Source organism: Nannospalax galili, unplaced genomic scaffold (assembly GCF_000622305.1).
Source record: "Nannospalax galili isolate Female #2095 unplaced genomic scaffold, S.galili_v1.0 scaffold188, whole genome shotgun sequence".
NCBI lineage: Eukaryota > Metazoa > Chordata > Mammalia > Rodentia > Spalacidae > Nannospalax > Nannospalax galili.
The window spans coordinates 4,219,077-4,230,090 of NW_008360325.1; the positions used below are offsets into that span (position 1 = coordinate 4,219,077).

Sequence of the window (11,014 nt, forward strand, 5' to 3'; positions counted from 1 at the left end):
GTAGAATGTTTTATGAAACATTTAATAGACTCAAATGCACTATTTAAAATTTTTTTCTGACAGTGTTTTACTATACAGTCCAGGATGGGATGGCCAGAATGTACCACCAACACCTGCCTCCAAAATATACCATTTTTAGTAGATTTGTTTTTAATTTTCATTAAAAATTTTTTTTGTCTTTTTGAGACAGGGTCTCCCTATAGCCACAGCTGTCTGGATTCACTATGGAGACCAGGCTGCCTTCGAACTCACAGAGATCTACCTGCCTCTGCCTCCTGAGTGCTAGGATTAAAGGCGTGTGCCACCACACCTGGCAAATATTTTATTACTTTTATTGTATGTGTATGTGTGTACTGCCTGCATGTATGGAAATGCACCTGTGTCCTGCAGTGCCCACGGAGGACAGAAGAGGGTGTTGGATCCCCTAGAACTGGGGTTATAGACAATTGTTAGCTGCCATGTGGGTGCTGGAATCTGAACCCAGGTCTTCTGCAAGAACATTTAGTGTTCTTAACTGCTGAGCCATCTCTCCAGCCCCAATTTTCATTTTTTACGTGTATGAGTGTTTTATCTGCAAGTATGTAAGGGTATCACGTGAATGTACTGCATAGGGAAGCCAGAAGAGGGCATTGGATCCTCTGAAACTGGAGTTACAGACAGTTGTGAGCCACCATGTGGATGCTGGAAGTCAAACCGGGCCCTCTGCAAAACCAGCAAGTGCTCTTAACCACTAAGCCATCTCTCCAGTCTCCATTTTTAACATTTTTACTACATTTTATGAAGTAAGAATATCTGAATTTATAAAGAAAAGCAATGCAGAGCTGGAGACATAGCTCAGTGGTTAAGAGCACTGGCTGCTCTTGCAGAGTACCTGGGTTCAGTTCCCAGCACCCACGTGGCAGCTAACAACTGTCTGTAACTCCAGTTCCAGGGGATCTGACATTCTCTTCTACCGTCTGTAGGTACTGCATGCATGTGGTGCATATACATACATGCAGGCAAAACACTCATACACATAAAATAAAAAATAAAATACTTTTTTTAAAAAGAAAAGCAGTATAAATCTATCAGGCCTATGAATAGACAGTTAAATCCAAATCATACTTATGAAAGAGTAAAATTAAAGAATGTTGTGTATTTTTACTCTAAACTTCTGCTGGACATTGTACTTTTTAAATTTTTAAAATTACACTTATTTATTTATTTATTTTTATGTATTTATTTAGGGTAGGGCAGAGTGTGCACCATAACACACATGGGGAGGTCAAAGGACACCTGCAGGTGATGGTTCTCTCCTTCCACTATATGGGTTCTGGCTGTCAAACTCAGGTCACCAGGCTGGGCAGAAAGCTCCTGTACCTGCTGACCTATCTTGCCAGCCCATGTTCTTGACTTTTATCCCTTTCTCAAACCTTTATTCTTGAAGCAACAGATAGATTTTTAAAAGATTTTTTAAAATTTATTTATTTTTATGTGTATGAGTGTATTGCTTATATGTATGTGAGTGCATCCATGTCATGCAGTGCCATGGAGGTCAGAAGAGGGCTTCGGATTTCCCCTGGAACTGGAGTTAAGGACAGCTCGTAGCCGCCATGTGGGTACTGGGAATCGAACCTGGGTCCTCTGAAAGAGCAGTCAGTGCTCTTAACCACTGAGCCATCTCTCCAGCCCCAGATAGATTTTTTTAAAATGAGCTATTTCCTCCCTTGTTTTCAAGTTCTAGAATTAACCTTGGAATACTTATATTTCAGTAGGCCTGAATGAGATAAGGACCTTAAATAATTTTTGTTCATTTGTTCTTTATTTAAGGAGGGAGGAGAAAACAGAGGCAACATCTTCTTTACACTAATGTTGCCACTGTAGTTTCTAAGTTGTTTTTGAACTGCCTACCAATGTGCATACAGACATGTATGTGCTAAACATTTTAAGTTAGGTATGTCGAGAATAACCAATTCAGTTAAACAAAATCAAGTGGCTGCATATATGCCAATGAGTAGCTTCAGATTAAGCTTTGCCACATGCTATTTTCATAGATACAGACTAATAGACTAACACTCAAAATGACACATTTGTTGGGTAGGCATGCCCTCCAAGGAAACTAGAACAGAACCCGTAGAGATGGTCACTTTTGGAACAGAGCGGGCAGAACTTGCCAGCACAGATCTCAAATATGGGAGAGAAAGAGCCCATGAGAGCTCATGTCTTTGTAAGTGACCCTCTAAACTTCATTGGCAAACCCAAATAAATACTCTTATTCCCCAAATGTAACTTAAGAGGAACATCGTGGTGGTTTACCAGACCTTGGGGCCCCGGGATCCCAGAGAGCACTTGTGCTGGTCACTCAGGGGAAATTTGGTGTGACAATTGGCATAGTGTGGCTGGATAAACAAACCACAGGAGTCTGGGCAAAACAATGGGGATACAGGCCTTGGAAAGCTCTTGGCTCCAGTGAGCTGATCAAGAGGGAATAGGGTTCAGATTCCCAAATCCAGAAGGGCAGAGATGGGTGCCTCAAGGTATCCTGTGAGGTAACATGACTGATCCCGGAGAAATTGACTGGAACCCAGGGGAGAGTGAGGCAGCAGTTGCATAGGTTATGAGATGGATAGTAAAATATACAACTAAAATGAGACCTGCCATGCAGACATGGACAGACTCAAAGGGGGAAATCCCTGGGTCACAGCCATCCTGCAAATGTTGCAAAATAGCTTGAGAGATGGGCGTCACAGCCACGTGTGTATGAAAATTCTTTAAGGACTGTGGAAAGCCTAGGAAAGATTTTACAAGCCTTGGAAGCAAAAGGGGAATCCAGAGCTGTGGCTTGGCCACTTCTTTGTATAATAAAGGATTTGTCTGAGGCAAAGGCAGCAGCCTCAGGGGAGGCTGAAAAGACTAAGGAGTTACTGGCAAATTCAGTCTCAGCCTTAGAGCCTGAGAATAAACCGAATAAACCAAGGGGGAGAAAAAAAAACTGGGAGACTTTAACTTGCTTAAGCTTAGGGGACTAGGAGTCAAAGACCCAGGGAAAAGGACAGACAGTAATGAGAAAAGAAATGACCTAGAAATAAAAGTAGCTAAAGCTGTCCCCCAGGTTCAACCTTTAATACAAGAGAAAAAAGAACATGCTGATGAAAGCCTTAACAATCCTGTAGCCAACACAAAGTACTCCACACTGGAGCTATTGGGATTAGGAAAGATTTTCAAACAAGCAATTAAAGAGCCCCTCACCATGTGGCTTGTGAGGGTATGGGACATAGGAGCAAATAATATTAGTTTAAGCCCTTCAGAAGCAACATAACCACCCATTCATCCTTGAGAATGGGCCAATACACAGGGGTAGTGGTCCCTAATGGAATGGCAAGTATTAAAGATATTTGGTCATCACCAATAGAGACTCCCATGATTAGCAGGGGCTGGAGGACCATAAAAGAAGGACAGATGTTACTGAGAGAATTAGGTATAAGAAAAGCAATATATGATGCCCAGTTCACTGGGCCAGATAGGACTGTGCTCACCAGAGATATAAAGGAAAGCTTAATTCAACAGGGACCTTGAGAATGGTATGGAGCTTTAATGGTTTTGCTAAGTCCCTTAATGGGACAGGATCTTTGAGAAGTGAGGGAGGCTTTGGCGGATCTAAGTAACTCAAACCAGCATGTAAAACATGTCTGTAAAATAATAGAACAACCTGCAAGAGATATAAAAAAGACAAGACAGAAAAAAATGGTCTGTTTGGGTTACTCGAAGACAAAAACAGCAAGATTTATGTCGAGCCCAAGTTCCTAAAGAAAAAATTGATTAAAAAGTATGGAGGCTCTAGTGGGAGAGGAAGGCTGTCTACCTGACGAGTTTGTATTCATGCTCAGATGCCGAGGAGCTCAGAAGGTGGGTGACTGTGACCAGTGATAGTCATGTATATAGAGATTAGAAATGCATGTGAAAACATCTCAATGTCAAGAGCCCTGAAATGAATTTTTCTGTATGAAACTATGTGTTTTGACAACGCAGTGGAGATCTTTTTTAAACGTTGGAACCTCATTTAATTTTATGTCTTATAGAGTTTATAATGAGTAAGATTGTATAAGCGTAAACCTAAAAATGTACAGCCAATTTTGAAAGAGATATACCCTAGCTCAGAAAAATGTTATTGAATAGGTTAATGCTGTTGTAATGAAATGCTTCTTTTAATTAAAAAAAAAAAACCTAATGTGAATAGGAATTGAGAAAGACTGTGATGTTGACTTATGTCCTCCACATGCACATAAAGACATGCATGTGCCCCTGTATACACACATGAATGCATGTACATACACACAAAAAGATTTGCTAAATAAATAAGTGCAACTAGAAAAAAAAATTCAGTACTAAGGAGTTTCTGTAAGGCTTTAAAACCTGAAGAACAGTCCACAAAAAGCATAAAAAGTGTCCCAGGGGTGGTTAAGGATACCCAAAGATTAAACAAGGTACATTTCTCTCCTAAGAAAGGTTATGCTAGGGGTGGAGGTTATGCTAGGCCCCACCAGGGCCTCCCCCAGTAGCAGGTATGGTCAATGGTGAAGCAGAGGATATGGCTACAGCCAGGAGGCAGACCTAGGGTCTGCCTGATTCAGGGAACCAACAGGTGCAGCAGGGACAAGAGGGACCCTCTGCCTTCTTAGCCTGGTGCAGGGTCAGGCAACTTGAGCAAGCACCTATGAATGTATCAAGGATAAAAAGATACCAAGAGGCTTCATGTAAAATCCTCAGAATGTGGAATGACTCCAAAGGGATAACTAAAAATATTAAATAACTAACCAAGTTAATGCCTCTTACCAATGCTATGGTACCCAACAGAGATCTATGGAGAAAACAATACAGATGTGTAAAACCTTTCCATGCTGTGTTAGACCTTGTCTATGATTGATTTCATATATAAGGTTAACCTTTGAGTGTTTTACAGATGTAAAACCCATTTGAAAGATATTAAATACACCTAAAGAAACAAAGGTCAGCTATAGCTGTAAGGTTCTTGGGAGCTTTATGGTTGGGTAAGACACAAATAATACCCACCGGGATGGTTGGGAAAAGCCTACAACACCTACTTAGTCCTATATGAAAATAGAAACAGAGGCTCCCAAAACTGTAAAACTGTTAAGGAAAAATTACAGTACCAGGGATGGGTTGCCCTCCTATGAGCTATTAGCCAGAGAGATCCTAGATGTCCTCAAATTAACTAAGGCGTATTGCCACTAATGTTGGTTGTACATCAGAAAAGGTTGGTGAGGCCATGTTTCTGAAGACACTGCATGATGTGAGCATGGGAGGAGAGATGGAGCCAAGACTAAGCTGAAAACTCCATGCCACTAGATGGATATGTTTCATAGTGCCAGAATGTGCTATGCAGATGGTTGTGGAAAAAGGATCCCCTATGATTCTGCTCAACAATGGACCCTGCGTGCTGCACACTATTAACATGCCAAGCAATGCCTGTTGGTGCAATAATGGTTCGACTATCATATGCACAACCAACAAATTTCTAATTGGATAAGGCCAGCCCCTAGGGGTGGAACACATATCTGGTGCTGTAGACCAGGCCAATCCCTTGTGTCAGGGAAGGCTATAGGCCCCAGCGGGGAAGCCACTGAAAGTATGCTGTTTGATAAATATGGTACACCTGCTGGGGTATCTTCTAGGCATTTGTATTTGCACCCATGTTTGTTTAGATGTGTCTACTTCCTTCCATTTCTCTTTATAGTAGAAGAAGCACCACTGAGATGGATCAGTGGCCACGGCTTGAAGATGAATGATGGGGTGGCCAAGGGGTCAATATCTCACCATGATGAAAGAAAGAACATCCTGCATCTGTCACTCACTCCAAGGCTCAGGGATCCTTGTGGAAGATGGGCAGAAAGATTGTGAGAGCCGGAGGAAGGGGTGGAGTATTGGGTAGGCATGTCCTCCAAGGAAACTAGAACTGAACCCCTAGAGGTGGTTGCTTTTGAATAGAGTGGGCAGACTTCTTGGGTGGGATGCGTGCAGATGGCGTGAATCTCAAATATGGGAAAGAAACAGCCCACAAGAGCTCATGTCTTTGTAATGGCCCTCTCAACTTCGTTGGCAAACCCAAATAAATATTCTTTTTTCCCAAACTGTAACTTAAGAGGAACATTGTGATGGTTTCCCAGACCACGAGGTCCTGGGGTCCCAGAGAGCATGAGCACCAGTCTCTCAGGGGAAAATTTGGTGCAACATATTAATTAAGAGTGAATTCTTGGGCCAGGTGTGGTGGCACACATCTTTGATTCCAGAACTTGGGAGGCAGAGGTAGGCGGATCTCTGAGTTCAAGCCCAGCTTGGTCTACATAGTGAGTTCCAGGCCAGCTGGGGCTACAGCAAGACCTGGTCTCAAAAACAACAACAACAACAACAAAAAAAAAGTGGACTTTTAGACAAAGCATCACCTTATCAATTCTTTTAGTCATATGTTAATAATTATAAACGTACCAGTCAGCTAAAATTTTCTGCCATTTAACCAAACAACTATTCAGCAAACTACTGATGAGGCATTCCCAATATACCTGTGGAGAAACATAGGGAAATGCCTATTCACCCTGGTAGAGAAGGCACCAACAGATCAATGAAAGCTGGAGTCACAGGTCAGAAAAGTCTAGAAAACCTCAGCTGTAAACAGAGCTGAATGGGCTATTCTGTCTGATGAGCGCGAGTCTAGACTTGAAAGACATTCGGGCAGCAAAGCCTGGTCATGAGGCTTCAACAAAGGAAGAGGATTCTGCTGGGAACTGAACTGGAGCTATTCACAGTACCTTGTGGCAAAACATTAGCTAGGATACTCTGCCCATGTCCTGAAAGTCTGAGAGTGAATTAATCAGTAATGAGGAGCTGGGCATGGTGGCACACACCTTTATCCCAGCACTCGGGAGTCAGAGGCAGGTGGATCTTTGTGAGTTCAAGGCCAGCTTGGTCTACGTGGTACATTCCAAGCCAACTAGGGCTGTAGAGTGAGACCCTGTCTCAAAAAAGACCCCAAACAACAAGAACAACAACCCCCCCTCAAAAATTAAAAAAACAAAACAAAGCTTAAAGCAGTAATGACAACTCCATGATGAAGCTTCCAGGATGTCACCATCCATGATGGGGTGAGACTGGGTGATGATGCAGTTCTTTTGGGGTCAGTCACACTCCTTATCCCCTTAGCTGCTGACACCTCAGATAAAGTGACTTGAACTCTAGCAGGCCTTTGGAGATCCTTCCCATCCTCTGTAAAAAGAGTGCTGCTCTTGTACTACGTGAAGGAAAAACTTCCAAATGGCTGGCGATTGTCAACAGAAAGTACTCAGAACTAATTAAACTGCTGAGAACAAGTGACTGTTGAGGGGCATGGCCACCCAATGCCAAAAGAAGGATCATAGATGCATCACCTCTTCCAAAGTTCAGGAAACACTGAAGAAGGTGTGGGTACAAAGAATAAACTTCACTGGCTGGGAGTGGTGGCACATGCTTTTAGTCTCAGCATTCTGGAGGCAGAGGCAGGTGGATCTCTGTGAGTTCAAGGCCAGCCTGGTCTACATAGTGAGTTCCAGGACAGCTGGGGCTACAGGGTGACCCTGTTTTGTTTTGTTTTTAAAGAATAAACTTCATTGGACAAAGAGCTCTGATAATCGGACTTCTGGATTAAATTTCCTTGACCTTTGAAACAGGATCTACAGGAGCAAATGCTTAGGTCATTCAGCATCCCAGAGGGCAAGATAGGAGTTGAAAATCTGTAACAAATTTGCATTTTGTTGTGGTTATAAAAAGTAATGGACTATGCTGTTTGGCAGAGGAAATTTCAAGACAGCATGACATTCAGGCTGTGGCATAGTTACCATTTGTTGTACTCATCCAGCTTTATAATAAGTGAGCAGATAGTGTTAGAACTCAGGATGGGAAGGTGTGTGATGAAGTAGAAACTGACCTCAACAGATACAGGCAGGTTTATTAGCTGTGAAGGGAACGGAGGTTGAACGTTGGGGTTGGGAGAGATCTAGGATTTATAGGTGGGCCCAGAAAAATCCCAGAAAGGGGGGGTCATGCTTTCCCGGAATCCCAGAAGCTGGGTCCTGCCTTCTTGGGCGTTGTGTGTTCCTTCCTGGGATCTGGGAAGGGGAGATGGAGAGTTCTGATAGGGGTTTTATAAGGAACCCGAGGCTGATAAGGAGCCAGATGTCTTTTGTTAGGGGCCATGTGTTCTGAAATAGATGTATGTCCCTGGAGTAGAGAAGCAGAGGGGGGTGGATGATCAGTTCGTTCAGTCATTTGTCAGGCTGATTTTCCTTCAGACATTAGATTAGAAAGATGAGAAAAATGTGCAGTTCTGTTGAGTAAAGGAATGTGAATGGGGTTAAAGTTGCAGATGGGCCAGACAAGGTGGCTGCAGACAATGTGACTATAATTGTTAAAGAGATTGCTGCCAATAAAGAGAAAACTTCCAGTTTTCACTGGGACACCTGGAAAAGAGCCTGAAAGGCAGGAGCCCACCCATCACCCCCCTGAGAGCTGTAGGGTATAACAATGCAAAGTCACCTGGGAACACTTTCCTTTGAAAAGAGGAGCATGATTGAACAAAGAGAGTCTGCAGTGCATCCTGTCAGAGTGGGACCATCCAGGGAAGTGTCTGCAGTGTGCATCCTGTCAGAGTGGGACCATCCAGGGAAGTGTCTGCAGTGTGCATCCTGTCAGAGTGGGACCATCCAGGGAAGTGTCTGCAGTGTGCATCCTGTCAGAGTGGGACCATCCAGGGAAGTGTCTGCAGTGTGCATCCTGTCAGAGTGGGACCATCCAGGGACCATCCAGGGAAGTATCTGCAGTGTGCATCCTGTCAGAGTGGGACCATCCAGGGAAGTGTCTGCAGTGCATCCTGTCAGAGTGGGACCATCCAGGGAAGTGTCTGCAGTGTGCATCCTGTCAGAGTGGGACCATCCAGGGAAGTGTCTGCAGTGTGCATCCTGTCAGAGTGGGACCATCCAGGGAAGTGTCTTTAGTATATCCTGTCAGAGAAAGGCCATCTAGGGAGGTGCTTTTCCCAAGTACAGCTGTCAGAGGCCTTACTGTGGCTGTAACCGAAGGGGACCAGGCTACATCAAAATAGGCAGCAAAATCTGGAAGTTTTGTCCTTGTGATGCTGGTTTTGCAGGCATGGTAGATGCAAGAATTAGTGGGTCATGGAGGCTTTCACCAAGGTTTCAGAAAGCCAGTAAAGGCAGCCAATGTGTACAGCAGAGTCAAATTTCCTGCAAGGAGCCCCTGAGTGGATTGTGTGAGAAGCTGTAAAGGTGAAGCCCATGTTGCAGTGGAGAATGCTTGTATGCTGGAGACATCGTGAATGAGGAAATCTGACCAGGAAAACCACACTGAGTAGAGCTGGCCCAATAGTCAGGCTGCATATACTGCAGGCAGCAAGGCCAGAGGGTGAGCCTACCCAATCCCACTGAGGCTCAGGTAAAGTCACCAGAAGCTTCAGATGCTAGGCAGAGAGCTTCTAGATTTGTGGTTTTTATTTCTTTAAAAGGCCTCAAGTTTATCTCGGTTTCTGATTCTGCTTGTGCCTTCAACACTTTCACAATGATTTTCTGCTCCTCAATCAGGAAAGCACGCTTGATCCTGTCACAGACACATTTAGCACACATAGAGCCACCATGGCCCTGCTGACATATGTTTTGGACAATCTCGTAAGGACTTTAGGTCTCACAGCATGAACCCCTTGAAGTCTGCCTGGGCACACACCACATACAGATTTTGGTGCTTTCTCAACCTTTTTGGTATAAAGGTTAACAATTCTGTTTCCAGGAGTTCAGGACAGTCTAGTTTTGTTAGAGGCCGTGTTGTAGGAAAGCCTACAATGGTATGTCAAACATTGAACCATTCTGAGTGCCTCCAAACACCATCCCCAGGAGAGCTGGATTTGGTATTTTGCCTGCTGGGTTTTGGTCTTGCTTTGGTCAAATGTTTCAGTGCTATGCCCCATTCCTCCCTGTTGGAATGAGAATGTTTATGCTGTGCTGTTGTATATCAGAAGTATGTAACTTGCTTGGCTTTCTTTTTTTTTAAATTTTATAGGAGCTCACAGCTAAGCGATTGTCTTGGACTTTTGGATAGTGTGGAAACTTTTAGGAATATGGAGATGGGGCTGGGGAGAAGGCTCAGTAAAGTGCTTGCTGTATAAGCATGGGGACTTGAGTTTGGATACCCAACACCCATTTAAATGCTTGGAGGGCATGGTGGTCCACGTTAGATTTTTGGAGAATAAAAGGAAAGATAGAGGAGTAGGAGACAAGCAACCAGAGCCAGACCTGCAACAGGCAAGGAATGTATCTTCCTTTATTCAAAGACGATACAGTGAGAGGTAGAGGCTGTCCGTGGGACCCAAGCTTCTACAACTAAACAAAGAAACTGGGGGGTTTTATACAAAAGTAGTGAGACACAGCTGCACTTTGTGGGGAGTTGAATTAGTGCTGGGGTTTGGTGTCCTTGAGGGTCTCTTTTCTCAGACAGGCAGGTGAGTTATCTATAGCACTAAAGGAGACAGGTGGGCTCCACAGTCTCTCTCAGTCCAGGGTGTGACCAGTTAGTTGACAAGGCTTGAGCAAGGCCAGGCTGCCAATTTAGGGCCAGTTAGATACTTTAAGGGATTTATGATTTTCCCTAATGAGGCTTGTGGCTCTTCTGTAATTCATATAGTCTATCAGTCCACCTGTAATCCCAGTGCTTGGAGCTGGACAAGGGATCCCAGGGGCACACTAAGTAAATTGATGAGCTCTGGGTTCAAGTGAGAAACCCTGTCTCAAAAAATAAGCTGGAGAGTGATTGAGAAAGACATGTACCTTCAACTTCTAGTCTCCACATACAGGAACACACATGAACACACATCTACATGTACCCAAACATGTGAATATGCATATACATGTCCATGGATACTATATACACATATATGTGCAAAATAAGGAATATTGGGACTTCTGATGTTGTACTGAATCAG

General features: G+C 43.7%; 1 pseudogene; it reads right to left on the reverse strand.

The window, feature by feature from the left end:
- Window positions 1-9,473: 9,473 nt before the first annotated feature.
- LOC103727684 lies at window positions 9,474-9,901 on the reverse strand (annotated as a pseudogene).
- Window positions 9,902-11,014: the final 1,113 nt, after the last annotated feature.